The sequence below is a fragment of the Notolepis coatsorum genome, assembly GCF_963971535.1.
Source record: "Notolepis coatsorum genome assembly, chromosome: 1".
Classification (NCBI taxonomy): Eukaryota; Metazoa; Chordata; class Actinopteri; order Aulopiformes; family Paralepididae; genus Notolepis; species Notolepis coatsorum.
In genome coordinates, this window is record NC_140165.1 from 68,371,373 (window position 1) to 68,379,572 (window position 8,200).

The following is an 8,200-nucleotide window of genomic DNA, read 5'->3' on the forward strand; positions in this document are numbered from 1 at the left end:
TTAGTGGTGCGGTAGCCAGATTCCTACGCGGAACTAGGACTTGTTCGTACATGTTGAGCGGTACGTTTGAACTGGGTCTGAGGGGTATGGCAGCCTGGCACCAAGGTCTCGACCAATAGTAGAATGGAGACTATTATGGGATGTTCAGTAGGCTAGAATGGATATTCAATGCATATTGTACAAGGAATATACAAGGGATATCAGGGAATATTAGAGAATATACAAATACAATTAAATATATATATATAAATAAATATATATATTCGGTTTAATCTGGCCCTTCACAACAGTGTGTGTGTGTGTGTGTGTGTGTGTGTGTGTGTGTGTGTGTGTGTGTGTGTGTGTGTGTGTGTGTGTGTGTGTGTGTGTGTGTGTGTGTGTGTGTGTGTGTGTGTGTGCGTGCGTGCGTGTGTGCGTGTGTGCGCGTGTGCGTGTGTGTGTGTGTGCGTGGCATTAATGTTCACTGGCCTTCTTACTGCTAATGCTAACATAACATGTACCTGATGTTTTATGCAATTGTTCTATGAGTTTCTTTTCATTCAAGGATTCCTAGTCTAGGATCTATCAGGATCTATGGGTAACAGTACTGTATATTTGCATATCGTATATGTCACAAATGTAACAGTACTATACCTGTATGCAGTGGTGCGTTATTGAAATCATCTGGGGTTGCACGCACCTAATGGTGCCACGTGCGCGCGCTCCCCGCGAATGCGCATTTAATGTCCCCTCGCTTGAGCACAGAAGACAGTGCCTAATTGCCTCTACGAATGGAATGTAACACATGTCATTCACAACAAGTTAGGTGTGAATGTATCTGAGAACGTATTTAACACACCTGACGACCGGCGCTATTGATATGCAAATAGCGAGTACTTATCTGGGGTTGCAGCCCCGTCCCATGAAGAACGCATGCCTGCCTGTATGTCATGTATCCATAAATGTCATGATGTCATGTATGTTGTGTATGTCATAAATGGAAACAAGTCCAGTATATGGCAGACATATTCTGGAAACGATGGACACAGGAATATCTACCTCAGCTCCAAGAGAGACAGAAGTGACACGTGTGTCACGCAACTTCGCTGAGGGAGACGTCGTCCTGATCATCGACGACTCTGCACCCCGCGAGCCGGGTCCGTGTCAAGACGAAGACGACCACTTTAGATAGACCTATCACTAAGGTCTGGCTTCTCCAAGAGGCTGCCTGAGGCGGTGGTAAAGACTGCAGTGGCGAATCCTTATGGAAGCCAACGGAAGCCATGCCTCCCTATAAATTCATATCAAATATGAAATATGAAATATGAAAAAAAAAAAAAAAAAGTTTACATTCTTTTTCATCTGTGCATCTGTGTTATATATATATATATTTTTTTTAAATGTCTCCCTCTTCTCCTTCTCACTCCCTCTAACACACTGTCAGACTGTGCTCACTGCAGCTAGTATAGGAGAGAGGCAGTCTCTTTCTCCAGGCTTCCAGCATTATAGAGTCCAAATCCGATCCTAGCCAATCAGATTCGAGCTGACTGCCACACCCTAAAAGTTTAAAACGGAGCTGGGAGGAAAACACTCAGCATATTTTCCCCCCTGGAGGCGGGGCACTCAGAAGTTCACCTTTCCACCTGACTACCTAACGTGACATCCCATTAGTAGTATAAAACTGTCTGGCGTCACTCAGTCTAGTAGTCTACTACAAACATGTCTGAACATCATCCCCTCGCGGAATTGATTGAAAATGTTATTAACAGAGCGGGCACGTTCGAATCCTCTATTAGTGTATCTAACATTTAGCACTTTAATAGCAACTTATTTTTGCCGGCGGGACATTTACTGAGGACCTGCAGAGCACACCACTGTGGATATTATGATTTAACAAATCTATCTGGCAAGAGGAGGACCACATTATTGACCAGGTAAGCACTGAGCAGCCTGACTGACTAACTAACGTTATCAGGCAAGCTTGTATACCCTTTCATGACTGCAATGCAAGCCAGGGGCTGGAATACGCAGTCACTTATTCCTCCGTAGTAGCCAGGTTAATGTGCACCATCAAGCACTGCTTAAAAGCTAGCGGTGGGTCCAAAATATATCGGATATAAATGTCAAAGGTACCCAGCGTTCCATTAGGGTTTCACACACAGATGCGGCGGGGTTTGAAAGCTCGGCGTTGCTAATAAACATTTTAAATCATTTTTATAAACGAGTAAAACTGACGCTGAAATGGCTGCTTCCGCATTTTACAGTAGGAGCGCTCTGATGGCTGGGCGCGCCGCGCAACAGACACGTGAATGAATGAATGAATGAATGAATGAAAACTTTATTTAACAGATTGCAGAATGGGTACAATACAGTACGGCTCAATACACACAATTGTTAAGGGGATGCAGACCAGAGAAATACGTTTGTCTTGTCACGTTTGTCTAATAGACAGTCATATTCTCTCCCGGCCATATGTATATTTCTCTCCCACCCACCCACCCCCTCCTAATGTACAGTCCCCTCCCCATCATATGTATATACTCTGTCAGGATCTATGGGTAACAGTACTGTATATTTGATGTCATGATGTCTTGTATGTCATAAATGTCACTATGAATTGAAAATGGGGGACCCTGATGTAAACAAGACAAACGTCTTTCTCTGGTCTGCATCCCCTTATACAATTGTGTGTATTGAGCCGTACTGTATTGTACCCATTCTGCAATCTGTTAAGAAAGTTTGACTGGCCGCCGAGCCATACTGTAGTGTACATGGTGACTGCTTGACTTAAAAAAATAAAAATAAAAAAAATATTAATAAAAACATTTAATAATTTTTTTTTAATAATTTTTTTTGGCTTCCCCTGTTATTTTACCCACGCGACGCCACTGAAAGACTGTCCTCCTACGGTGTGCCATGTACTAGTGACCTCTGGCACCAGGTATTGGTTATCCAGCAGCAGAGACACTTATCAGTTAAAATAGTGTTTGGTTTAGCTCCTTGTTTTTTAGTTGTTAGTAAGTAATTGTCTCTAGATTAGAAGTACAATTAGGGGCCGGTGTAGGAGCCAAAGCTATATATTTAGGTTATTGTATTATATGAAGGTTTATAACCTTATATTGAAACGCCATTAGGAATATTGATTGGATTTAGATAAAGTCATTGAACCGTCTTATTTGTCATAATAGAACATTCTAGAACATTTGTGATGTCACAGTATGATGTCATAATCAAACATTCTAGAACATTTGTGATGATGTCATAACCAAACATTGTAAAACATTTGTGTATCTATATTCAACAATTCTCTCAGAACAGTCAGTTTGCATCTTGAAACAGTGCTGTGCACTACTGAACAGATACACTAAACAACATAGATTGAAGCCTGCATTTCTAGACCAGGGTGCCTTGCCTACCATTTTGCTGTGGAAAGAGCCGGCAAGTTGATTTACGGCTTTCAGGTGAGGAGGAATTTTCATGTGTCGAGTCGGCTGTGATTTTGGAGACTGGGAAAATACAGTTTTCTTACCTTGTAGTAGTGACGTGAATATTTAGGAAAATAGCTTTAGGATCACTTCTGTAAAGAAAGACTTCGCTGTGGAAGAGAAATAAACCATTTGGATATCTTCCAAGACCACATGGGACTGACATTATTTTTCTTTATCAACGAACGTACTACTCACGAGTAAGCAACTGCAGTAGAGTGGACCGTCGGCCCTCATTCTGGCCTTCTTACTGCTAACATAACATGTACCTGATGTTTTATGCAATTCTATGAGTTTCTTTTTGTTGAAGTCAGAGGTCCTATGTAGGATTGTTAGTAACTGTCTAACTGCATATTTAACTGTTTCCACTAGAGGGCGCTCTAAGTGGAGCCACTCAAAACACCACCAGGTGGCGAGTATAAATAGAGATGTCTCCTCCTACTCTACCTCTTTCCCCACCAGCCTCTCAGTGAGAGGAGAACTCTAGAACTGCTGTCCTACCATGTCAATGAATAAACCAAGCCAAAGGCTAAAGATAGAAACCATGCCTCTTGACCACATTATTGTCGCCCCATAGCCAGATTCTGTCAACAGGTTATGGGCCCAGATCACGCCGGGCGAAATAATAAGGGTAGCAAGCTTAGCTAAAGTATAGGCTAGGTTAGCACCGGGAGCACCGCGTGGCTAGACGCTAGGCCAACAAGAGCTAAAGCTACGCCTACCATCAACCAAGAGGAGCAGATCACGACGCCATTGAAGAGTGCAGGAGAAGCACCAAGCGATGGGCTAATGATGGCGATGGTGATGAGAGGACAACCGGAGCTGTACAAACCGTTCACACTCCTGGTAACACACGGTTCAGCGGACATGATGCTGGGACAGTTCAAGGCCAAGTTAAAAAACTTCGAGGCCTCAGAAGATACCCACCCAGCCGCCGCGGAGGCGGGAGAGAGGGTGCTGAAGCGACGCCAAGGGAGAGGACCAGGACCACGGCGGAGCTGGCGTGTTGGCGATGCGGAGAGAAAGGCCATCGGAGAGGCGACTGCACAAAGACTGTCTGGTGTAGCTTCTGCAAATCCACGGGGCACACAGACAGAAACACAACCAGAGCGCGCAATACGCGCATGGACAAGATGACGGCCATGGACGAGACGGCGGCCATGGACGAGACGGCGGCTACGGACAAGATGGCGGCTGTGGACAAGATGGCGGCTGTGGACAAGATGGCGGCAGCGGACACGATGGCGGCGACGGGCGACGTGAGACGGATCGAGACGACGCCCGGAGAATAACGGGACAAGAAGACTTCGCTTTTGGGGCGCAGACGCCGTGCATCGCCAGGCCGGCACAGCTGCAGCGGGCCCAGAGGAAGGGACTGATCGTGGACACAGGTGCGTCGTCCCATGTCATCAACGACCGGAGTCGGTTCAAGAACTTTGACAACACTTTCCACCCGGAGAGGCACAGCACGTACCATCTACGTACCATCGTTCCCACAAGGACTATTCTCTGTAATAGCTGCTACTGCAAGCGGTGCCAAGGTATTCTTCGATAAAGGTAAAAATGTTCTTGTAGAGCCTGACGGTACACGGTTTGACATAAAAATTTACCAGAGAATGTATTATCTGCAAACAGAGTGTAATGACAACGACAAGTGTAATGATAATAATGATATGTGTAGCGTGACGGCCAGTCACGATATTCAGACATGGCACGAGATTATGGGTCATTGTAATTACGAGGATTTACTGAAACTGCAAGCAGTGACAGAAGGCATGCATATTGAAGGTGAAAAGCGTAGACCTGACAAAAAATTTGTAGTGTGCAAAACGGGGAAGTTTACTCAATCGAGAAACAAATCCCACAGAAAAAGTAAAGGTACCACTTGCACTAGTTAACACGGATCTAGCCGGTCCAGTAAGCAACGAGTCCATAGGAGGCTTTAGATATGTACAGTCTTTTACAGATGTGTGCACAGGAGCAGTGTTTGTTTACTTTCTCAAAGCAAAGAGTCACACACTCCAGGCCACAGAGAAATTCCTGGCAGACGTAGCCCCTTATGGTAACGTAGGATGCTTGAGGTCCGACAACAAAACCGAGTTCACAAACAGAGAGTTCCAATCACTGTTGAGAAGGTACAAGATAAGACACGAGACGTCATGTCCATATCCCCCACACCAGAACGGAGTGGCAGAGAGGAAATGGCGCACCCTTTTCGAAATGGCTAGGTGTAAGCTAGTAGACAGTAACTTACCTAAGAGCCTATGGCATTATGCGGTGCAAGAAGCCGCTTACACCAGAAACAGGTGCTTTAATAAGCACACGGGCACCACCCCGTATACAGCACTGACAGGAAAGAAGTGTAATCTAGCTAGAATGCACCGATTTGGATCAGTGTGTTATGCGTACCTGCAGGACAGGGGAAAACCCGAGCCCAGATGCGTAAAAGGACTCTTTGTAGGGCACGACAAGGGAAGCCCCGCTTTCCTAGTTTATCATCCCGGTAAAGGGAGAGTGCAGAAACACATGCTAGTCAAGTTTGTCACAAAGACAACACGTGAGAGCGAGACACAGACAGAGGAGCCAGAGCTGGACTCCAGAGTAAGGTGTGTAGAAACAGAGACACATCAGCCCAGTGTACTTAGCACGGCCGTGCAGGCAGACAGTCAGCCACCCTCAGAGGGCGATGACGAGGAGCACCCAAGGGTGACGTCAAGTGCCCCAAGCAGTGGGAGGTATCCCTCAAGGGAACACAAACCCCCAAAGTATCTGACAGACTATGCCCGGAGAGGGAGTGACGAGGATGACAGTACACTTACCACCGTTGATTACTGCTACAGGGTAGTCAGTGGGGTACCCCAACCTTTAAAGAGGCCATAGTGTCCCCCGAATCAAGTAAATGGGCGAGGGCAAGGGATGAGGAGATGAGGTCCCTAGACTCAGGACAACCACACCTTTACTCTAACCAAGTTACCAGAGGGCAGACAGACAGTGGGAGGGAAATGGGTGTATTCAACCAAGTTACCAGAGGGCAGACAGACAGTGGGAGGGAAATGGGTGTATTCAATCCAGGAGGGTATTGAAGGCCACGACATATACAAATGTATGGTTCGTAGCCAACTGCTTAAATGCAGGAGGAGGATACTCCAGGTTTAAATACGGGAGGAGTAGAATCCAGGTTTAAATACCTGATTAGAGTCCATGTTTAAATACTGAAAGGGATCCTATGTTTAATTCCATGTTTAAGTACAGAGGTGGATGATTTACCATGTTTAAATACAGAAATGGATCCCATGTTTAAATACAAAGGTGGATGACTTACCATGTTCTCAATGATTTAATTATGTGGAAAAGATCTTGAGATGTTTTGACTGAAGTAAGAGATGGAAAAGCTGTGGGTAGCCTCATTTGTTAGACAACCTGTACTCGCCCTGACCTATGTTTTGTAGTGAGTAGAATTGTCACAGTATTTTGCTGACCCCACAGAGAAGCATTGAACTACGTCAAAAACATGTTTTTCGTTATCCCAGAGGTGCAGCAGACGAACAGCTGTGTTTCAGAAAGGGCAGCAAGGGTTTAGAGCTTAAAGCCCACAGTGATACTATAAGCCTGTGAAGCCGAGTATATGTTTCTAGCTATGACAATGCAAAATGTGTTTAGAACAACTGCTCGAAGTGATGGAGATAAGATTATGAATATATTGCTTAATATGTAGTAGGTAATTGGAATGTATCCTCTATACCGAATATTGTGTTTTTGAAGATGAGGGGCTGTTGAAGTGCCACGAAGTGACCCTTTTTGTATTTTGACATCCTGTTCTCTCTCTCTGACTTGTGTCCCTTGTATGATGTAATATATTAAGCATTATAAAGGATTAAATATAAGTATGTATTATAAGCTTGATAACAGGAAGAGTAGGCCTCTGATATGACGGATGTCTTTTTGTATTCTTATATAACCTGTATAAATATATACACTATAACTATACTACCGTTAATGGAATATACACTAAAGAATGGAAAGAAAAAAAAACGTTTGATAATGAAGGGTGGGTGAGGAATGTGCGCTTCCCTCCACGACCTTGAAGGCCTGCGAGAAGGGAATGTGCATGGTTAATCCTTTGCAGTCCTGAGGCAGAGGGAGAACCTCTATAATGTTTTACACATGTATGTGTATGGTATATGTCTGTATTGTACATGTATATATATATATATATATATATATATATATATGTATAGACATACAGGCTATTCCAATTGAAAGCCGGGACCCGTGTAGAGGCAGATGGAATTCTAGGGGCTTTCCACAGCCATAAGTAATCTGTTACTTCTCCAGTAAATGTAACGACTAGAAAGGGAGGAGTTCATCCTTACTGAGTGTGTTATGTGTTATATGTTGATTGGATGGTAGAAATGACATCACTGTATTTAGACCAATAAGTAAGAGGTCTTGATATGATGCCGGACCGGTATATAAGTGACTGCTCCAGTCTCGTCGAGTCAGATTTTTCAGATTCTTAGACTTCAGACACCATTCTTATAGAGCCAGGCAATGTCGAGCGGTGTATTGGGGCATGGCCTTGCAATTTTTCAGAGTGGAGTCCCTATGACAAGACTCTGTTTTTTTAGATGCTCTAAATCTTTTAAATGATAGCGACAAAGAGAGTTTTTTTGCTATGCTATGCTAAGAGAGAGATGTTTTGTTTTATACTTATTTTTACTGAATTGGACATTTCC